The sequence below is a fragment of the Monodelphis domestica genome, chromosome 2 (genome assembly GCF_027887165.1).
Source record: "Monodelphis domestica isolate mMonDom1 chromosome 2, mMonDom1.pri, whole genome shotgun sequence".
Taxonomy (NCBI): domain Eukaryota; kingdom Metazoa; phylum Chordata; class Mammalia; order Didelphimorphia; family Didelphidae; genus Monodelphis; species Monodelphis domestica.
This window is the reverse complement of record NC_077228.1, coordinates 170,828,878-170,852,605: the sequence shown is the minus strand read 5'-3', so window position 1 is coordinate 170,852,605 and position 23,728 is coordinate 170,828,878. Positions and strand designations below refer to the sequence as shown.

The 23,728-nt window shown below is 37.6% G+C and overlaps 1 protein-coding gene and 1 pseudogene across 1 annotated transcript in view; both read right to left on the bottom strand.

Annotated features, from left to right (window-relative positions):
- The window catches only part of YY1AP1 (YY1 associated protein 1), a 65,258-nt gene that overhangs the window by 28,797 nt on the left and 12,733 nt on the right, over positions 1-23,728 (bottom strand). The window lies entirely within an intron of this gene.
- Positions 6,373-22,717, bottom strand: LOC130457187 (stress-70 protein, mitochondrial-like; annotated as a pseudogene).

Here is a 23,728-nt window from a genome sequence, read left to right as displayed (position 1 = left end):
CACTGCATCAAAAGATACAGGGTGAACTTTGGGATATAATGAACTGAACTGGAGGGGGTTGAACATATCATTTATTCTGAATGTAAACTCTTATGTCAAAGGAGAATGCCCCCTAATTGGCATTCTGTCAATGCGTCTATCAATCTTTTTTTGTTTCCTTTCTCTTTTGTTTCCCTCTTATCCCCAAATTGTTTTAATTTCCCCTTTGTAAAGTGTAATATTTTATGCACTTCTAGCCAGTAGATCTTTAGAGGTATAAGCTGATTGTGTAAAATGATTCATTGGAGAGACTAGGAATGTAAATCTGGGAGATTTCAACATGCTCATCTCCCAATGAAATCACAGAGGTAATTGTGGAAAGGGAATTTACACCCCTCCCCCTCCTGGATTATCTACCTACTTCCCACATTCTATTTGCGTGCCTATTGGATGTTACTGCACAGGTGATGCAAAACAGATGATAAAGGGAATGTTGTAGTCCACACCCACTCTCTCTACTTCCCTGTATGCAGCACTAGCGGCAGACAGAGAGTCATGCAGGAGGATCAATATATGGTCAGACTTAAGAGTAGAAAAATAGACTTTAAACCTATACCCATCTGCTTTCTTTATTTCAAGTGATTATTAATAAACTGTATGGAAAATAAGAACCTGTAGTTATTAATTTAAATCTAACAATTCCATTCACTTTGCAGTTGGTCAGCTTATTTCAAGAAATCATAAACAAAAACTGCCCACAACTATTATATACAAAGGATAAAAAAAAGTCAGTATAATCCACTACCTCCTGAAAGGAACTCCAAAAAGAAAAAATCCAGAAATGCCATAACCAAAATCTAGGGCTCCCATAACAAAGAAAAAATACTACAGCATCCAGAAAGAAGTAATGTATTGGCTTACAACAAAATCCACCTACACAAAAACCTGAGTATAGCCTTGAAGGAGGGAGAGGGGAACTGATCTTTAATGGAATAGAGGTCATTATCCAAAATACAAACACAAGAATCTAAAGAACCCTTCTTAGAAAGATAAATTTACTTGAGGACTTAATGAAGTCGTATGATGATATAATACTAATGCTCTAATAGGAGAAGAAAAAAGGGTCCCTTCACAATTTCTGTGCCTTCAAAAGGAATTAAGGGAGTTAAATAAGAAACAGATTTCATAATTTTAAATTTTGTGGGGTTTTGCTTTGTTATAAAGAGAAATCATTCTTAACATTGGGAAAAGCTGTTAAAGCTGAATTTGTTAGAAACAAGATTTGTTTCTTTGACAAGAAAACCCCAAATGGGGACACAATATGTAGTTGTGACTGAATTGAACACCAACATAGTTGTAAAAGAGAAAAACTAAAGGATAACATATTGAGAGGATGGTAGGTTCATATGAAGGATTTTTTTTAAAGAGTGGGAAGAAAAACCTGAGTATGTTCATTAGGCAGCAGGAAAGAAGCCATTAGAGAAAATGAAGATTAAAGGAGGTGAAATGACTATCAGGAGACTGAGACAGAATCATGAATACTGTAAAGGAGTTGGCCAAGGAGAGAAGATGGTGAAGGCATTATTTCCCTCAAAAAGAGAAAGACAACCCTAGTGTGATTAAAAGACTTGCTCATTATAAAAGTGGACAATTATACCTACTGGGTAAAGTTGAATATCAGTCATTAAAACCCTGATCGACAGGAATATTCAAGGGAATGAAGGCATTCATTATAATACTTAATTTTAGTAACCAAAAAATTCTTTGTACACAAATTCCTTGTCGAATATGCTTCTAAAAATGCACAACTATACTTTTATGTTTCCTTGGTTAAAACTGTAGTTAACTTAAGCACACTAAACCTACTTAAGTTTTCATTTGGTTAAGATTTGATAGATCTTAGAATTATCCCAAATACTATTTGTCTCAGTGTGCAATCAAACTTTAGACCATAGGATTGCAGATGTAGAACTAGAAAGGAACTCATAGACTCTCATAAAAGATATTAAAGACTAAACTATATACTAACCTCAGGACAGTTTTTTATTCAATTCCTTATATGTTTGCTTTCTTGTCACTGGATTCTTCTCAAAGGAAAGTAAAAACTTCCAGTTTATCAAGAGTTCCAATTAAATGAAGCTTTATTGTATAAAGAAATAACTAATAGTTTTTCAGAGGAAGAAACCCAAGATAGCAAGTCATATTTAAAAAATCCTTTCACTCACTAATAATTAGAGAAATGAAAATTAAAACAGAAAATAACAAATACTGGAGGAGTTATGATAAACAGGTACATTAATACACTAATGATAGAACTTTGGCCTAGTCATTCTAAAAAAGCAATTTGGAATTATGCCCCCAAAACTATTAAACTGTGCATACCACCCCCATTGACCCAGAGATACAACCACTAGGCCTATAACCCAAAGATATCAAAGTAAAGCAAAGGAGCCATATTTACAAAAGTATTTATAATTGTTTTTTGTGGTGTCAAAGAATTGGAAACTTAAGTGGTATACATCATTTGGAAAATAACTGAACAAGTTATGGTATAAGAATGTGATTCAATACTTTGGTACTATAAAAAAATTAAGAAAAGTATTAGTTTCAGAGTAACCTGGGAAGATTTACAATAACTAAAGCAAAGTAAAGGGAACAGAAGCAGAAAAACAATTTCAACAATAAGAATATCATAAAAAAAAACTTTGAAAAACTAAGGGAACAGCTAGGTAGCTCAGTGGATAGGTCTGGAATTGGAAAGTTCTGGGTTCAAATGTGGCTTCAAAGACTTCCTAGCCATATAACTCTTGGTAAGTCATTAACTCCAATTGCCTAGCCCTTAATGCTTGCCTTGCAAATGATTCTAAGACAGAAGGTAAGGCTTAGAAACAAAGATTTGGGACCTCTGATCAACAAAATGATCAACTCTGATTCCAGAGGACTCATGATGAAACGTGCTACCCAAATTCTAATAAATGATATTTAATCAAGAGTTCAGATTCAGACATATTTGGTTTTGGACATAGCTAATGCTTTTTGTTTTGCTTGTTTTTGCTTGTTTATACATGTTCGTAACAAGGGCTTTGTTTTTCTCACTGTGTCAAAGGAGGAAGGTGGCAAGGGCAAGGATGTGGGAATTAAAATAATATTGATTTTTTTAAAAAAGAGAAACAAAGTTATAACTGCTGCTGTCTTCATATGCTATTTTAAATCCAGCTCTATAAACCCAATTCCACTGAGTCTTTGGCTCTGTACTACCTTCCCCTAGCCAATAGACTCTGCCATGGAAGGCATGGATGACTTCAGAATGATGGAAGTTCAATCCAACTCTAACTTCATTAGTAGTATTCTGATTGTGCTACCTGTAGCAATAGACATGCACACACATTCTTCCCACCCATACCAAGTTGTCTGTCTACACCTTTCCTAAGATTTACAATCTGTAGATACCTGATTGATCCCCATCTTCCCAAATGTCACAGACAAAATTTCAACTCTTCATTCACACCTTCTTCTTAGCTTTTCTCTAGTGAAATATTTAATCTTTTATATCTTTCATTCTATTCTACTAAAATCTTTTGGTTTTATATATTATTAATTTCCCAATATATCCATCTGTCTTATAACAAAGGAGAAAACAGAAGAGAGAAAAAAGCAGTTCAGCAAAACTAATCAATTTCAACATCATATGCTGGGTTCTACCTCTAGAGTTCTTCATCCCTATAAAGAAAGAAGAAATGTACCTTTCATTTTCAGCCATGCTGTTTTTGTGTAGCCTTTTTGCTCAATATTAATGCCATATAGTCCCTCTGTATCCCACTTTGTTCTCCACTTTAGGAAACAATTGGGTTATCATCAGAGATTAAAGGTTTTTCCTGGCCAAAATACAGCACTAAACATTAATGCTTCTGCTATACTTGTGACAGATCCTTATTAGGATAACATGTGCTAATTAAGTCATCTGAATAAACTCCTGGTGCTATGCTATCAAGGGGGGAAATGACAGGCTAATCTTTTCCTCAATGGCCAAATTAAATATTTAATTTTACAAGCACAGTAGAAATCAAATACTTATGATAAACCTTGTGTCATAAAGTTTAGTTTATCAATCCAATTACATTTAACTACTCATTTACCATGCAGATTGTAGCATACCAGGCATGTTAGCACCTGGAAAGTATGATTGATGTATTGATATTGTATCCTGTATATTCATTTACCAGACACATGGTGTAGAAAGGGACAGTCCAAAGGACTAGCAAATTCCTGAGCTGGGTGTTGACAGCCAGAGTCCTGGCTGGGACTACATTCATTTGCAAAGCGCGGGTTCCATTAGGGCATTGACAGTCATGCCCTGGCTCCAACTACATTCATTTGCAAAGCACAGGTTGGATTAATCTCCTCCTCTTTGATCTTGTCATTGTCAATTCAACCAATGTTAGGACCTATGCCATGTTATGTATGCATTGATCTCCTCCTAATACACATTCCTAAAACTGCCAATAAATTAGGGGGAACAAGTGCGATTTCTGTCTCTTCCCTCCTCTCCTCTTAACTCTTACTTCCCTGTATCTTCAAAGTGCTCTGTCCTTTCTTTTTCTGTTGTTCCTTATGACACTGTCGCCCAAATGCTTCCTATTAATGCTCAGACTCTCTTGTCCATAGGAGGCATTAAGGCCCAACTTCCGGTTAAGATGGCGGCTTAGAGAAAGCTAAAGTTCAGATCTCCGGAAAACCCTTCCCGACCGATCTCAAACTATAAGCTCCTAAGGCTCCGAAATTCAAAGCGATCAACAGCACAGACCCTGGGAACCCTCCTCCTGGACCTGGACCCGGATCAAAAGGTACGGCTCCCCTCAAAAGCCAGAACCCGAGATCACTCGGACCTAAGGGGTAGGAGCGCAGAGTCCAAGGCTCCCGGAAGCCGCAGCCCCGCCCGGCTCAGAGAGCAGGGTCCTCGGAACAACAACCCTCAGGGCCTTCTATCCGAGTCCCAGTGAAAGTCACTGCCTGGAGCAAGACAGCCTCAGGGGCTGGATCCTGCTATCCAAGTCTCAGTGAAAGTCCCTGCCCTCAGAGCTTGGGGAAGCTGCAGCCCATCCCCCCGCAGGCCAACGAAACAGCCTCATGGCCAGCGATTCTGAAGGCAACTTCCGGAAAGCAATGTGGTCCGACCCTTCCATTCCAGTTCCAGTGAGGCATATTCAGTTTAACCCAGGGAAAGCTCATAGAACCATCTGCCCAGGACTAAAGCCTCTGAACACCAGACAGAGATAAGAAAAGCTAATCCTCCACATTCAGAGATGGCAAACTCCACAGAAGCACAGAAGCCCCAAAATACCAAGAAAATTAAGAAGAAAGGGGCGACTTTGGACACATTCTATGGAGCCAAAATACAAAATACAGAGCAGATAGAAGATAATATACAAGAAAATGCTCCAAAACCTTCCAAAGGAAATGGAAACTCTCCACAAACCTATGAAGAATTTGAATCAGAAATGACCAAAAAGATGGAAGCCTTCTGGGAGGAAAAGTTGGAAATAATGCAAAAGAAATTCACGCATCTACAAAACCGGTATGATGAAACTGAAAAGGAAAACCAGGCTTTAAAGGCCAGAATCAGGCAGCTGGAAGACAACGATCGTGTAAAAGAGCAAGAATTAATAAAGCAAAGCCAAAACACCAAGAAATTAGAAGAGAACATAAAATATCTCACCGACAAGGTGATAGATCTGGAAAATAGAGGGAGAAGGGATAATTTAAGAATAATTGGACTCCCAGAAAAGCCAGAAATAAACACCAAACTGGACATGGTGATACAAGATATAATCAAAGAAAATTGCCCAGAGATTCTAGAACAAGGGGGCAATACAGCCACTGACAGAGCTCACAGAACACCTTCTACACTAAACCCCCAAAAGACAACTCCCAGGAATGTAATTGCCAAATTCCAAAGCTATCAAACAAAAGAAAAAATCCTACAGGAAGCCAGAAAAAGACAATTTAGATATAAAGGAATGCCAATCAGGGTCACACAAGACCTTGCAAGTTCTACTCTGAATGATCATAAGGCATGGAACATGATCTTCAGAAAGGCAAGAGAGCTGGGTCTCCAACCAAGAATCAGCTACCCAGCAAAACTGACTATATACTTCCAAGGGAAAGTATGGGCATTCAACAAAATAGAAGACTTCCAACTTTTTGCAAAGAAAAGACCAGAGCTCTGTGGAAAGTTTGATACCGAAAATCAAAGAGCAAGGAATACCTGAAAAGGTAAATATTAAGGAAAGGGGAAAATGTTATCTTCTTCTTTTACTCAAACTCTCTTCTATAAGGACTACATTTATATCAATCTATGTATACTAATATGTGGGGAAAATGTAATGTATAAATAGGGGGTAAAGAAAGACCAAATAGAATAATCATTCTCACACAAAGATTCACATGGGAAGGGGAGGGGAAGAAAACTCCCATAAGAAGGAGAGGAAGAGAGGGGGGGGGCGGTACTTAAACCTCAATCTCAGGGAAATCAACTCTGAGAGGGAAAAACATCCAGATCCATTGGGATCTTGAATTCTATCTTACCCAACAAGGGTAAGGAGAAGGGAAAACCAAGGGGGGGAGGGGGAGAGGGAGAACAAAAAGGGAGGGAAAGAGAGGGGGAAGGGGGAGGGAACAAAAAGGGAGGGACTAAAAAGGGAAACATCAAGGGAGAGGACAAGGGGGACTGATTCAAAGTAAATCACTGGACTAAAAGGTAGAGCCGAAGAAGAAAAGGTTAGAATTGGGGAAGGCAATCAAAATGCCAGGGAGTCCACAAATGACAATCATAACTTTGAACGTGAATGGGATGAACTCACCCATAAAACGTAGATGAATAGCAGAATGGATTAGAATCCAAAACCCTACCATATGTTGTCTTCAAGAAACACACATGAGGCGGGTTGACACCCACAAGGTCAGAATTAAAGGATGGAGTAAGACCTTCTGGGCCTCAACTGATAGAAAGAAGGCAGGAGTGGTAATCATGATATCTGATAAAGCCAAAGCAAAAATAGACCTGATCAAAAGGGATTGGGAAGGTAATTATATTTTGTTAAAAGGGACCTTAGACAATGAGGAAATATCATTAATCAACATGTATGCACCAAATAATATAGCACCCAAATTTCTAATGGAGAAACTAGGAGAATTGAAGGAAGAAATAGACAATAAAACCATACTAGTGGGAGACTTAAACCAACCATTATCAAATTTAGATAAATCAAATCAAAAAATAAATAAGAAAGAGGTAAAAGAAGTGAATGAAATCTTAGAAAAATTAGAATTAATAGACATATGGAGAAAAATAAATAGGGATAAAAAGGAATACACCTTCTTCTCAGCACCACATGGCACATTCACAAAAATTGACCATACATTAGGTCACAGAAACATAGCACACAAATGCAGAAAAGCAGAAATAATAAATGCAGCCTTCTCAGATCACAAGGCAATAAAAATAATGATTAGTAATGGTACATGGAAAACCAAATCTAAAACCAATTGGAAATTAAACAATATGATACTCCATAGGAGGCATTAAGGAGTTGTTACTCCCCCCGTACTTTCTTTCCTAGCGACACTGTCGCCCCCATGCTTCCTATTAATCCTCTGGCACTCTTGTCCATAGGAGGCATTAAGGAGTTGTGACTCCCCATGTATTTTCTTATTCCTCATATTTACTCGGAGTTCGTGCCACTCCCCATCCCTTCTAACTTGTTGTCTCTGAGTCTTTATTATTCACCCATTTCCTTAGTCTCCCTTCTAATCCTCAGGTTATTACCCACAGGTAAAAATCATATAGAAACCGTAGTTGGGTTCACTATATCAAATACTATAATTAATAATTTATATTATATTTAATAAACTTTAAAAGTTATGATTGTGGCACTAGCATTCGTTCTAATGTATATACCTATTATATTTTACCAGTTATCACAAACATCAAGTATTATAATTGTAAGGGGGAAAGCAGAGCTGATCAATAACAAACTAGGATAAAATTCTATTATATTATATAATATGTGAATATATAATAATTAACATAATAAAAGGATAAATAACAATAATGTGTTAAATTATATATAAAGATAGCTATAATCACAGAAAGTAAAGAGAAGGACACAGAGATGGATTACTATAACAGGGTTCTAAAACTCAGCTACTCCCTTACGAGGCTCTATACAACCTGTACTACTGTACTCCCTAATTATAGACATCTCTCTATTGGTAAAGGATTGACCATACCCTGACTGCTTTTAAGAAAGCTAGCCTGTTCACAAACAAACGTAATGGACTTCTCTACTAGCAGCAAATGTGTGAAGATTGGATTTAGCTCTCCCTGGATTGTAACAATGATGGTACTTCTAGCTCTTCCTTGATTGTGAAGATTAAATTGTAACAATAAAGGTACTTAGCTCTTCCTTTATTAGTTAGATTGAATTGTAATCCTCAGACTATTTTTAGATTTTAATCCCCAAAAGTGTTAACTCAGTATTTGAAGTAGATCTACCCATTTTAATCTACAAAAAAGTAACTAACCACTAAAAGTGGGAACTAACTACTAAAGGTGCAAATTAACCAAAAAAGGTATAATCTAACCAAAAAAGATGTGAATTAAAGAGTGGGCAGTCCTGGAGAGGACATCTGCTGTGATTGGTAGATGTAAAATTTAGGGGAGGTGACACAAGAGAAAAAGATCCTTAAATAGAGGAAACAGAGGCACACAAGAGGATACAGATTGAAGAATGCTCTGACTCGGAGTTGCATTAGAGTGAAGAGTCACTCTGAGGAGAGACTGGAAGAATCACTTGGAGTTGAACTGGAAGACAGACACTTGAGGAGAGACTGGAAGACAGACACTCAGAACTCGACCCTGTAGGAGCTCATGCGGGAGATTGCAGACTGCTTTCCTTGTGAGTGAAAGGCTGACTTAGTTTCCCTGCCTTTCTGGAGGTGTGAACCTCTGATGAAAGGCCCATCATCTGGAGACTCCTTTCCCTGATTAGGGCCTTAAAGTTTCTACCTGGCTCTGAGGAAGCAGAGCTCTCTCTCTCTCCCCTTTTATCTCTTCCTTAATATATTCCCTCTATTGTAAATAAACTACCATAAATTCCATTTACTTTAGTAAATTCATTTGGGGATTTAGAAATTAAATCCCTGGTGACCACCAATTTAGTATTCAAGTCCAACCATAAAAAATTTAACAATTACAATGATCCAGGACAATTCTGAGGGACTTATAAAAAAGAATGCTATACCCATCCAGAGGAAGAACTGTGGGGGGAGAAATGCAGAAGAAAAACAACTGCTTGATCACATGGGTCGATGGGGACGTGATTGGGGATGTAGACTCTAAATCATTACCCCTAATGCAAATATCAATAATGTGGAAATAGGTCTTGATCAATGACACATGTAAAACCCAAAGGAATTGCGCATTGGCTATGGGAGGGGAATGAGAGGAAGGGAGGGAAATAACATGAATCATTTAACCATGGAAACATTTTCCTAATTAATCAATTTTTTAAAAATTTAAAATTTAAATAAAAACAATTCATTCAGAAAAAAAAAGCTAGCCTATTATACACAGAAAGTAAAACATTGTGGAACAATCCAATGTAATAGACTTTGCTACTAGTAGCCATGCAACAAGCCAGAACACTCCTGAAGGATGCTAACCACATGGAAAGAAAGAACTATGAGAATAGAAATTCAAAAGAAAAACAAATGACATCATTTATTTATTTATTTATGGAAATAGGTATCAAGTGATAACATTTACACAACCCAGTAGAATTGCTTGTCATCTCTGGGAGTGAGGAGGGAAGAGGGGAGGGAAAGAAAATGAATCATGTAAACATAGAAAAATATTTAAAGATTAAAATAATAATAAAAAAACGAAAGCTAGCCTGTTTGGGGCAGCTAGTTAACACAATGGGTAAAGTGTCAGGCTGAATGTTGGGAGGACCTGGGTTCAAATATGCCCCAGACACTTCCTAGATGTGTAACAAGCTTAACCACCATTGCCTAGCCTTTACCACTCTTCTGCCTTGGAACCAATACACATTACTGATTCTAAGAGACAGGGAGAAGGGGACAACCAACATAACCTCTGGCAATAGTCAAGCTTCAGAGAAGGGCAGACCTTGGAAGTCTAGCTAAACAACAAATGGAAGTAACATGAAGATGTAATAAGGAGGCAAAAGATAACAAGAACCAGCCAAACCATTGTTGCGAACTGCCTTGGCCATATATTTTCCCTTGGCATGCCTCATTACCATTATCCTCAGAATCTGTACCCAATCTTCCCATGGATACTATATTTATGGGAGAATGAAACATGGGTTTATAAGGGAAATATTTCCTAAATACTCTTCATGCTGTGCTACCTTATTAAATATTATTACTTTGAGCAAATTGTTTCTCCTGACCAACTGGTAAGGGGAAACTCACCAGTTGGGGGCTCATAAACTATAGTGTAAGTAGTTCAGATTCATTAGCATCCATGAAGCCCTATATAGTCACTATATAGAGAAGTAGCCCAAAACAGGAACATTATAAGAAGTTAAAATCAGAAATTACATTATGAGTTGAATAGCACTGGCAATGTGATAAAATGAAATGTCAGATTTGGAATGAGAAAGCCTCCTAGGTTCCTATCTAGTGTTCCTGGACTAGGTCATTCAACTTCTGGCCTTTAGTTCCTCAATTGTAAAATGAAGGTGTTGAACTACATGGCCTCCAAGATAAATGGTCTTCCAGCTCTAAGTCCATAATGTTCTATATAAAAGTCACAATGTAAACTCAGAATTCTATTTTTTAGAAGGTTTTGGTTTTGTTTGTTTTTCCTCTGTAGCCTGGGTTTTTCCTCTGTAAAAATGTTCAAGAGTCAATGTCTTCTATTTGTTTTTCTTGAGGGTGTTTGTTGCTCCTGGGCACAATTTGCCATCACTGTGGAGGTTTTTCCTTCCCTTTTTAGCCAGAAATCTGAGTGAGATGGACAAGCTCTCTGTGTATGGAGTTAAGGAGCAAGGATTTTGCCTGAGGCAAGCTCTCAAATCTCCGCAGTTTCCGATGTTCGCTGCCTTTCTCTGTGCTACCTTCCCAAGAGCACCCAAGGTCTGCACTCCCCAGCCCGCAGGGGTTTCAGGTGTAGCTGCTCTCAGGGGTAGGTCTTTGGTGGTCTTAGTCAGCTCCCAAGGACTTAGAGGTGCCCCTTGCTCACTCTAGAGGTGCCCCTCACTCACTCGCTGATTCTGGCACGCGCTGGCTCTGACTCTGGCTCCGACTCTGGCTCCGTAGGTAGGGTGGGGGAGTGTAGATCATCTACTCACATTTGGATGGGAGCTTTTTCACCCCCTTATAGTGAGGAAATGCCCAAATCCCACGTACCTTCAATGCTGTGCCCTACTTTAGAGTCCCTTCGTTCTTATGAATTTGGGTTTTTTTGGTCTTTTGAGGTAGTCTATATCGGTGGGTGCTGAGGAGAGGAAGAATCCCATGTCTAGACTGCCTCCACGCTTACCTGGAAGTCCTAAACTCAGGATTCTAAAACCACATTATAGTAGGTCTAGATATTCTTCATATCCTCCTTTTCATTTCTATCATATCTAGATATCATAAATACTTAAAATTCTTTGTTAGCCCTCTTCCCTCTGTCTATATCTTCTAAAACAATAAACACATTATAATTTTGCACATCACAATACCAATACTAACACCTTTACTAAATACAAGACACATAAGTGACCATTTGAAAAACCCACCTGTAGTAAATACAGTCATTAAGCACAAAAAATGCTTGCCCACCCTGCTATTGCATGGCCACACAGTTCCAATGCCAGATTGCTATATGAACAGTATTCTACAACCTCTCCTTAGAGATCACCAAATTTGTCACAGGTTGCTCCATCTGAAGAGAGTTCTAGAATTCAAGAAGATATCATTACATTTCATAATATAAGTGCCATGTGGGAAGGAACCTTGGTTATCTGGATGATTCTTAGGACTCAAGTTACTGCATTAAATTCTAGTTAAATTTTTTAACCTATGTATTCATGGTCCAGTTACTATCCCTCCTAATAGTATGTAAATATTTCAGCCCCTCGCTCTGTGGTCTATCTACTTCCAACTCCCTTCATATTGCCATAGAGTGGGAAAGAATAAGCCCTGTAAGCCACAAAACTATGCCCAGAAATACATACAAAAATATTGTGTATCTGTATCCCAAACAGATTGGAGAAAGATAAGGGGAAAGGACCAACCTGTATCAAGATACTTTTTGAAATATTTTTTTTATTTTTGAGGATAGTTGTTCCTACTGGTTCATATGTCAGTTAGCCAATCCAGATGGCTCTAACACTTTGAGTTAGAGAGTCAGTATGAAGTTTGTGCAAATTGTTCAGTATATCTATTCTCATAATATCTCAGAAGAGATACTCAGTGAATATTGGGGTCCTTCAGAATAGTGTTACTTCTGAACCAGTGTGTCAAACTTATGTAGAAATAAATTTCTGAGGATTGCATATTGCCTTTGAAAACCACAAATTAACATTATCTTTCTTCTATTACATTTTTACTTACTTTTTTAAACATTTCCCAACTATATTACAAACTGATTCTGGTGAGCCTGAGGCCCTACACTTTGACATCACTGCCTTAGGACACCACCCACTTTCTTATTCATTACACAAATAATCAAATGAGTCTGTGATCTTAATTTTGTGATTGCTTCCATTACTATAAATTACAGTTTATCTGTGCCTCTCTGTCCTGCTTAGCTTTTGTCTAAATTTTTCCATAAGTTCACCACAAGGAGTCTAGCCAACATGCTGGAAGCCTTCCTCAAGTTATTTTGATGATGATGATAACAACTACACATATGAGCAATCCATCCATTATTCCTTGCCTTTATTACATAACAAGCATTCGCATTTCTTGAATCCTGAGTTTCATCAATGACATCTTCATAAAAGCATGTTTGTAAAGTGTTGCGGCCTGCTCAACCCACCACATGCTTGCTTCTCCACTACTCTTTGAAGGATGTCAATTCTAATTCCTTAGAGACTATGGTATTCTGTAAGTCACACTCAGAATATCAAAGGAATATTGGCATTAAAAGTATACACCTCTATGAATGAATAAATAAATGAATGAAAAAATATTTTATTGAGCAATAACTGTGCAAAGCACAGAACTAAGAATTGACGACACAAATAGATATTTGTTAGTATCAACCAAAGGATTCAGCACAACAGAAATTCCTACTATAAACAGCTTAATATTGATCATCAAAAGTCACAATTTTTAAAAATCTTTAAAACTGGTCTTGAAGAAATAAGTCTAATCTGTGCTTTTATGAAGGGAAGACTATATATACATATATAAACATTAGGGTTATTTAACAACATTCAAATGAAATTATTAATCACTAGGAAAATAATTACAGTTATCAAAGAAAGATCAGTTCATAAATACTACAAAATACACTAACCTACTTCCAGGAAAAAATGAAAAAATTAAAATATCCAATGAAGAATATAAAACACAAATCAGAATAAGGTCATCGGTTAGATTCCTGCCAAAACTTGAACTCAGTTTATGTATTCTCTTATCTGGGTAAACACTAAACTCTACTCTTGTTAACCAAACTTTGAGAGAGTCTAGAAAAGCATAATTCCAAAATGTGAATCATAAGATTGAGAAAAGGATTTACAAAGACATTAACAAATCCAAAGGAAAAACTAGGCCGTTCATTTATAAATTAGTACTATGTATAATTTTAAAAGAAATATCAATCAGGCAGGTTGACAGCCTAATCCATACCTTAAAACTGGTGTGTTCTAGATCACTGTGTTTTTCCTCTCTTGTGGCAGCTAAATATTAAAACCTAGTTTTAAGAAATTTAATGAAGGCTGGCTTATGAATAGTCCACAAAGCAGACACAAGAAAGTTAGAAATTGTATCAGGGTTTCAATGGATTCGACTGGTATACATTTCCAGCAATAAGACCCTTAACCCATTAGCAAGCACAGTACAAAATCTTAAAACTCTAACAAAGAAATCTCTTTAGGTTCAACTAAAGGGGGAAGAGTGCTCATTAGTTTTAGAGAAGAAATGCCCTAAGGAAACCCCAATGAAAACATCACAAGAGATGCTGCTAAATGAATTTCCTGTCACAATGCAAGGATTCCAGAGCAATTTCCTTCCCAAACCTCTAATCTATCCTATCAACGTTTTAATTATTCCAGAATTTATCATCTTTAAAGATAAATGAGCGAAGCAGTTAGATAGTTCAGTGGATTGAGAGTCAGGCCCAGAGATGGGAGGTCCTGGGTTCAAATTTGACCTTAGACACTTCCTAGCTGTGTGACTCTGGGCAAGTCACTTAACCCCCATTGCCTAGCCCTTACCATTCTCCTGCCTTGGAACCAATACACATACATTTCCAGACTATAAAGATGAATTTAGAGTTGTGACTTTAAATCTAGATTTAAATGGTCACCAAATAAAATTCCCAAGTCAGTCTGGAAATTTATGGTAATTGAATTAATATAGAGGGAAGGAATTTAAGGAGAAGAGAGAGGAAGAGGAAAAAAAAGAGTTAATTTAAACTGCTTTGGCTCAGGCTGAGCCAGGCCGGAGTTAAAGGCCTTGGCCAAAGGGGCCTCCCTGAGCCCAAGGGAAAAGGAAGTCAGTCTTATCACTCACCAGGAGACCATCTCAAGGAAGCTGTCTGAGTGAGCTCCTCCAGGCTATGTTCCAGGATTGAACTGGTGCCCAGGCTGCTCACAGGAAGTGATCAGCCAGATCCAACTTTCCAGGGAAAGAGTTTTTGAGAGAAGAAAAAATACCAAATATTGTAGACCTTTCACCCTTGTGTCTCCACCTCTAAATTTTCACATCTACCAATCACATCAAAGGCTTTCTCCTGGACTGCCCATACTTAACTCCCTTTGCCTAGACCTTACCACTCTTCTGCCTTGGAACCAAGACACAGTATTGATTCAGAGATGGAAGGTAAGGATTTTAAAAAAAGAATTTTTATAAGTAAGACTTTGATATTTTATGTTTCATCCAGAAGTTACTTTTTCTTTTTTTATTTGGGTTTTTCATGTTTTTGATTTTTTTTTTAAAAATGATTTATATACCTCATAACTCAGTCATGTATCCTCCTATAACACAAGTTTAAATTCTTGTTTGAGAATAATTTTAGGATAAGAAACTTGCTACTTCCCCCAAATCCAGAAAGTGAACTGTTTGGAGAAGATACCATGGATATGCCTGCAGAAACCATACATTGCATGAAAAGATCTAGAGTGAACTTTGGGATGTAGTGAAATTGAACTGTGGGGGGTTGAATGCATTTATTTTGCCAAAGGGGACTGCCCCCAGTTGGTTTTTTGTTAAAGCACCTAGCAATCATTGGTTTTGTTTTCTTTCTCTTTTATTTCCCGCTTATCCCCAAATTATTGTAATTTCCCCTTATAAAGTGTATGTACTTCTAGATAAAGATATTTAGAGAGATAAGTTGGTTATGTGTACTGATTCATTGGGGAAACTAGGCGTGTACATCTAGGAGATTTTGACTTGCTCATTTTCCAATGGAATCACAGGGGGGATTTTGGAATTAGAATTTGAATCCCAGCACCCCACTTTCATTCTCACTTTACATCCTTATGTTTTGGAGATAAAGTTTGTGTGTAACCCCGCCCCTCTGTCTCTCTCACTAACAGGGCTGGGAAAACTTCTCTTCACTCAGGCTTTTACTTTTGTATATTTATTTCTTCTATTTCAAGTGATTATTATTAAATCTTATAAAATATAAGACTTGGAGTTATTAGATATTAAATTTAATCTTACACATCATTGTCAAAAAACTTCAGAAAGTTCATGTGGAATTTTTTTTATTAAATGTATTGATAAAATAATCTTTATAAAATAATAATAACAAGGCTCATTAAAAACACTCCAAATAGCCATCTTCCAGGAATGCTCCTTCTATTCAGAGAGCTTTAATCAGTCATTTACAATTCATGTTCTGATTCCTATCAGAATCACGTTCCAGTGCATGGCTATCCAAAGAAAATGGCAGGGAGCACTAAGAATTAAAAGAAATAAATTAAAAACAAGAGTAATCACAGTCTTAGCTCACTCACTTCCAGATTATCTAAAAAACAAAGCCTTAGGTAGCATCAGCTTTGCCCAGCAGTCCCATCAATGCTTCTGCTCCTGCCTGAACAAAGAAGTTGCTCCTGATAGTGCCCAGCTAGCTCAGGACTAGGAGATAGGAGGGTGGGATCCCACTTGTCTTCATCAAGGCAATTCCTCCCATCCAATGCCCTCAGTCTAGACTCTTTCCATAAGGGTTAGGGAGCTGCATCAATTGTACAAAAAATCAAGCCATTCTCCAATTGATAAATGGGCAAGGGACATGAACAGGCAGTTCTCAGCCAAAGAAATCAAAACTATTAATAAGCACATGAAGAAGTGTTCTACATCTCTTATAATCAGAGAGATGCAAATCAAAACAACTCTGAGGTATCACCTCACACCTAGCAGATTGGCTAACATGACAGCTATGGGAAGTAATGAATGCTGGAGGGGATGCGGCAAAGTAGGGACATTAATTCATTGCTGGTGGAGTTGTGAATTGATCCAACCATTCTGGAGGGCAATTTGGAACTATGCCCAAAGGGTGATAAGAGACTATCTGCCCTTTGATCCAGCTATAGCACTGCTGGGTTTGGACCCCAAAGAGACAATAAGGAAAAAGACTTGTACAAGAATATTCATAGCTGCACTCTTTGTGGTGGCCAAAAATTGGAAAATGAGGGGATGCCCTTCAATTGGGGAATGGCTGAACAAATTGTGGTATATGTTGGTGATGGAATACTATTGTGCTCAAAGGAATAATAAAGTAGAGGAATTCCATGGAGACTGGAAAGACCTCCAAGAAGTGATGCAGAGTGAAAGGAGCAGAACCAGAACATTGTACACAGAGACTGATACACTGTGGTACAATAGAAAGTAATGGACTTCTCCATTAGTGTCAATGCAATGTCCCTGAACAATCTGCAGGGATCTAAAAAACACTATCCACAAGCAGAGGATAAACTATGGGAGTAAAAACACCGAGGAAAAGCAACTGCTTGACTACAGGGGTTGAGAGGAAATGACTGAGGAGAGACTCTAATTGAACACTCTAATGCAAATACCAACAACATGGAAATGGGTTCGAACCAAGAACACATGTGATACCCAGTGGAATAGTGCGTCGGCTATGGGAGAGGTGGTGGGAAGGGGGTGGGGGAGAGGAAAAGAAAATGATCTTTGTTTCCAATGAATAATGTTTGGAAATGACCAAATAAAATAATGTTTAAAGTGAAGAAAAAAAAAGAAATATCAAAAGTTCCACCACCTAAATCATACACAGCAATGACTTTATCTTCAGATTTGTCCAATCCATAAGCCAAGGCAGCAGCTGTAGGCTCATTAATCACTCGAAGTACATTTAGGCCAGATATTTGCCCAGCATCTTTGGTGGCCTATCGTTGAGAATCATTGAAATAAGCAGGCACAGTGATAACAGCATTTTTTGTTGAATGTCCTAGATAGTTTTCTGCAGTCTCCTTCATCTTCATCAAAAGAAATGCACATATCTGACTTGGGGAATATAGCTTCCCATGGGCTTCTACCCAGGCATCACCATTAGAGGAAAGGACAATTTTGAAGGAACATTTTTAATGTCTTTTTGCACTTCAGGATCATCAAATCGACAACCAATGAGGCGCTTAAACATGCCAACAAGGCGCTCATTGTCTGCTGTGAAGGCTACAACAGAGGGAGTGGTTCTGGCATCTTCAGCATTCTCCAACACCTTTGCTTGTTTCCCTTCCATTACTGCTACGCAGGAGTTAGTTGTACCCAAGTCAATACCAATAACTGACCCCTTAATTGCTTCTGACACATAGTCCCACCTTGAAATAATTCGAAAAGCCTCATGACTAAGACCATTCCAGCCATCCTGGCTGAGACTGGCAGCTGGACCCCAAGAGGTGGCTCCAGCAAGGCAAGCGACAGCAGTGTGGCTGGCACTGAGCATGGCAGAGGACAAGCAAGGGTGGGCGGCAAAGCAGACTGAGAGTGCCGGGAGGTGCGCAGCATGGCGGTCGTGGCTTTTCTCCATCAATAATTTATATGGAGACAAAGAACAAAGGACTCAGAAGAGAACAGTGAAAGCAAAGGAAATACACACAAAGCTCCAAAGAAAAACATTAATTGAATAAAGATTCTAGAAGAGCTCAAAAAAGTATTTCAAAAATCAACTAAGGGAGGCAGAGGAAAAATGGGGAAGAAAAATAAAAGCAATGCAAGAAGAAATGGGACAAATAAAAAAGGAGGTCCAAAAGCTCACAGAAGAAAATCATTCCTTGTCAGAGGTACTCAGAGTCAGTTTAAGATTAAGATTTGAGTGCCCTCTCAGAGGAAGAGAACTCAGAGTCTGTCTAGATAAGGGCTGAGTTTCCTCTCCTTCACCTTCTTTATTCTTAGCATAATAAAACATGTTATTGAAATAACATGTTATTTCTTATTTGACTGTTCCATGAACTCAGGTGACCTCAGAGCCTTATCTGATACACATTCTCTTTGTTTCTCCAAGAATTGTTTTACTGTCTGTGGTCCTTGCCTTTTTTTTTAACCCTTACCTTCCATCTTGGAGTCAATACTGTGTATTGGCTCCAAGGCAGAAGAGTGGTAAGGGCTAGGCAATGCGGGTCAAGTGACTTGCCCAGGGTCACACAGCTGGGAAGTGTCTGAGGCCAGATTTGAACCTAGGACCTCCCATCTCTAGGCCTGGCTCTCAATCCACTGAGCTACCCAGCTGCCCCCTAAGTCCTTGCCTTTAAAAGATGTTACCAGCTTGAATTAAAGCACACTCATTTTGCAACCAGCAGATGAGGTCCTTCCAACTCCAATCTTTCTCTGGTCTCCTTTTTTTCCCTCACCCTTACCTGAGGAATTCCAGGTCCTGGTTCTAGCCCCCAGGGGAGCACTTTACAGTTCCATAAAAATTAGAATTGGGGAACTAGAAGCTAATGATTCCATAAGACATCAAGAAACACACACCCCAAAAAATGAAAAGAATGGGAAAAAAAACAGAAGAAAATGTTAAATATCTCATTGAAAAAAAAAACCAGATGACCTAGAAAATAAATCCAGGAGAGAGAATTTAAGAATTATTGGACTACCTGAAAGCCATGATCAAAAAAAAAAAAATTGGATATCATAATATAAGAAATTATCTAAGAAAACTTCCCTGATATTTTTAAAGAAAAGAGTAAAATAGAAATGGAAAAAATCTGCAGATCACCTCCAGAAAGAAATCCCCAAATGACAATTCCAAGGAATATCATATCCAAATTCCAGAGCTTCCAGGTCAAATAGAAAATACTGCCAGCTGCCAGAAAGAAAGAAATCCATGGAGCTATAATCAAGATTACACAGGACTTAACAGCCTCCATATTAATGAATCATAAGGAGTGGAATATAATATTCCAGAATGGGGAAAAATTAACTTTTACAACCCAGAATCACCTATCCAGCTATAAAGGACTTGGTTCTCCCCTGATTATAACAATGAAAATACTTAACTCTCCCCTGATTGTAAAGATTAAATTGTAACCCCTGACTATTTTTAGATTTAATCCTCATAGGGGGCAGCTGGGTAGCTCAATGGATTGAGAGTCAGGTCTAGAGACGGGAGGTCCTTGGTTCAAAACTGAACTCAGACACTTCCCAGCTGTGTGTCCCTGGGCAAGTCATTTAAACCCCCATTGCCTAGCCCTTATCATTATTCTGCCTTGGAACCAATACACAGTATTGATTCCAAGACGGAAGGTAAGGGTTTTAATAAAAAATAAAAATAAAAAATAATTTAATCCTCATAAGTATAAACACAGTACTTAAAAGTTGAGTATGAAGGTATGCCCATTTTAGATCTAATCACCAAAAGTGTAAATATCCCACTTAATCATGAAGTGGGAGGTCTGTGACCCACATGTGCAATAGTGGGTGAGGAATCAGAATCGACTGACTGCCTTTTGGGCAGGCCTAGAGCAGAGCATCAATTGTGATTGGTAGGCATAGAATTAGAGGAAGGCACGGGCACAGGAAGTGATGCAAGAGAAAACGTCTTTAAAAGCAGCTGTTACTTCCTATTAGAATTCAATTCTTCATGCTTTCGAGTTGAGGCTGGCGAAGAGGGGCAGAAGGATCTGCTGACTGGACTGACACGTGGAGAGTGAAAAAGCTGACTCTTAACTCCTGGATTTTCTGAAGAGACTTCTCAGATCCTTGGCTTTACTGAGGCCGACTGAAACTAATTCTCCCTGCCCAGAGGGGCCAGGAGTAAATTACTTAGTGCTCAGGCTAGATATTTTAACTTATCCTCTCTCTGATTTATTGCTTCACACTTTCTACATTTTGTAAATAAATTGTCAATAAAATCTCTATGGAATTAATTGAATTCCTGGCAACTACACTCTTAAATAATTAAGTCCATTCCTTTAAAAATGAAACCTCTTTTCCTCCTTACACAGCAAAACTTAAAATATTCATTCAAGAGGAAAATAGTCATTCAATAAAATAGAAGATTTCTAAGCATTCCTAATGAAAAGACCAGACCTAAACAGAAAATCTGAAGTCTAATCATAAGACCAAGAAAAGACTAAAAAGGTAAATAAGAGAAAATTTAAGGGACTTAATAAGATCAAATTGTATGTATTCCTATATGGAAAGAGGATATTTGTAATTCTTACAAATTCTTAGTAGTAGAACAGTTAGAGGGAGTATATACATAGAAAGAGGGTGGGAAATAAGCTGATTGTGATGATATAATATGCAAAAAAAAATCAAGGGATGTAAAATATATTTGCACTGAGAGAAAAGGGAAGGAAGAGATGGAATGGGGTAAATTACCTTACCTAAAGAGGCATGAAGAACTGTTACGGTAGGGAAGATGAGCCTGGTGACAGGCAATACTTAAACTTTACTCTCATTGTAACTTGCTCAAATAGGGAATAACAACCATACTCACTGGACTGTAAAATCCTATCACCCTATAGAGAAGTAGGAGGGGAATAAAAGAAGGTAAGTAGGGTGGCAATAGGAGGGAGGGAAAAGAGGTAGAAAGTGATGAAAAGCAAAACACTGTTAAGGAAGGACACAGTGAAAAGAAAAAGAATAGAATCAAAAGAGGAAAAATAAGATGGAAGGGAATACACAGTTGATAATCATAACTGTGAATGTGAAAAGGATGAAATCACCCAAAAAAACAGAAGCAGATAGCAGAATGGATAAAAAACCAAAATCCTACCATATGTTCTTTACAAGAAACACATTAGAGGCAAGGTGACACACACAGAGTAAAGGAAAGAGGCTGGAGAAGAACTTATTGTACATTATCTAAAGTAAAAAAAGCAGGAGTGGCAATCATGATCTCAGATAAAACTAAAGGAAAAATAGATCTGATTAAAAGAGGAAAGAAAGGAAATTACATTTTACTAAAAGGTACTACAAAAAATGAAGTAATATCAAAACTAAACATATATGCACCAAATGGTATAACCTCTAAACTCTTAAAGTAGAAATTAAATGAACTAGTTGGAGGAACTCAACTTCCCCTTTTCAGATCTAGATAAATCAAACCCCCCAAAACACGAAAGAAGTAAACAAAGTGAATGAATCTTAGAAAAGTTAGAACTAATAGATCTCTAAAAATAACTGAATGTGAATTGAAAGGTATATACCTTCTTTTCAGCAGTACATGGTTCATATGGAAAAATACAGATGTATTAGAGCAATGATGATGGGCCTTTAAAGGATGGAGTACTGGGCCCCTCCCCATCCCCACCACCACATGCTGAGTATGTCCCATATGCCCTGTCCCCACCTCTTACCCTACACAAGGGAGGGAGGAAGCGCTCCCATTGGGCTGCTGGGCAGAGGGGTGGGTCAAATGAGGAATGTCCTCAGCAAGTTTAGGCAGGGGTAAGGGAGTGGTCCAAGCATTCCATTCCCCTCCAGCTCTTTCAGCTATGAGCCACCCACCTTACACACACACACACACACACACACACACACACACACACTCTCTACCACCACCCCATGCGCTCCCATTAGGCTGCTGGGCAGAGAGGTGGGGGATATGAAAAAATGTCATCAGGTGTGGTGGAGAGTTCCTGAGTTCCTCTGCCTTTCTAATAACTGAGGGGAAGAGGGGAGACAAGTGCACATAGAGAGTTTTCTGCATGCCATCTTTGGCACCTATTATATAGGTTCACCATCATTGTATTAGGGCATAAAAACTTTACAACCAAATGCAGAAAAGAAGAAATAATAAATGCACCTTTTCAGATCATAGTCTAATAAAAATTATAATCAATAAAGCTCCATGGAAAGTTAAATAAAAAATTAACTGGAGACTAAATAATCTAATGCTAAAAAAGGGTGATTCAAGGAACAAAGTAGAAACAATTGTTTTATTAATGACAATGAAAATGACAAGACAACATATCAACATTTATAGGATTCAGCCAAAGCAGTACTTAGGGGAAAATTTATATTTCTAAATGCTTACATCAATAAAATGGAGAAAATGCAGATCAATGAATTGGGTGTGCAACTAAAAAAACTAGAAAAAGAACAAATTAAAAATCCTCATTTAAAGACTAAATTGGAAATCCTAAAAATTATTGGGGAAATTAATAAAATTGAAAGTAAGAGAACTATTGCTATAATAAATAAGACTAGGAGTTGGTTTTATGAAAAAAAAATATTGCACTGATTAATTTGATTTTTAAAAAAGGAAGAAAATCCGATAATCAGTATCAAAAATGAAAAGGTTAAACTCACCACCAATGAAGAGGAAATTCAAGCAATCATTAGGAGCTATTTTGCCTAATTATATGCCAATAAATCTGACAATCTAAGTGAAATGGTTGAATATTACAAAAAATAGAAATTGCCTAGATTAACAAAAGAAGAAATAAAATCCTTAAGTAATCCCATACCAGAAAAAGAAATTGACTAAGCCATCAATAAACTCCTTAGATAAAAATCCCCAGGGCCAGATGGATTTACAAGTGAAAACCATCAAACTTTTAAAGAACAACTAATCCCAATAATATATAAACTATTTGGGAAAATGCATAGAGAAGAAATTCTACCAAATTCTTTTTATGAAACAAATATGGTACTTTTACCTAAGCCAGGAAGAACAAAAACAGAGAAAGAAAATTATAGGCCAATTTCACTAATGAATATAGACTCGAAATTTTTAAATAAGATAGTAGGCAAAGAAAATACAGCAATATATTACAAGGATCATTCACTATGACCAGGCAGGATTTACACCAGGAATGTAGGGGTGATTTAATATTCGGAAACTATCAACATAATTGACCATATCAGTTACCAAACTAACATATTACATGATTATTTCAAGAGGCAGAAAAAGTCTTCAACAAACTACAACACTTAAACACCCATTCCTATTAAAAACACTAGAAAGAATAGGAATAAATGGGTCCTTCCTTAAAATTATAAGCAGTATATATTTAGAACTATCAATAAGTATCATCTGCAATGGGGATAAGTTAGAAGCCATCCCAATAAGATCAGAAGTGAAGCAAGGATGCCCATT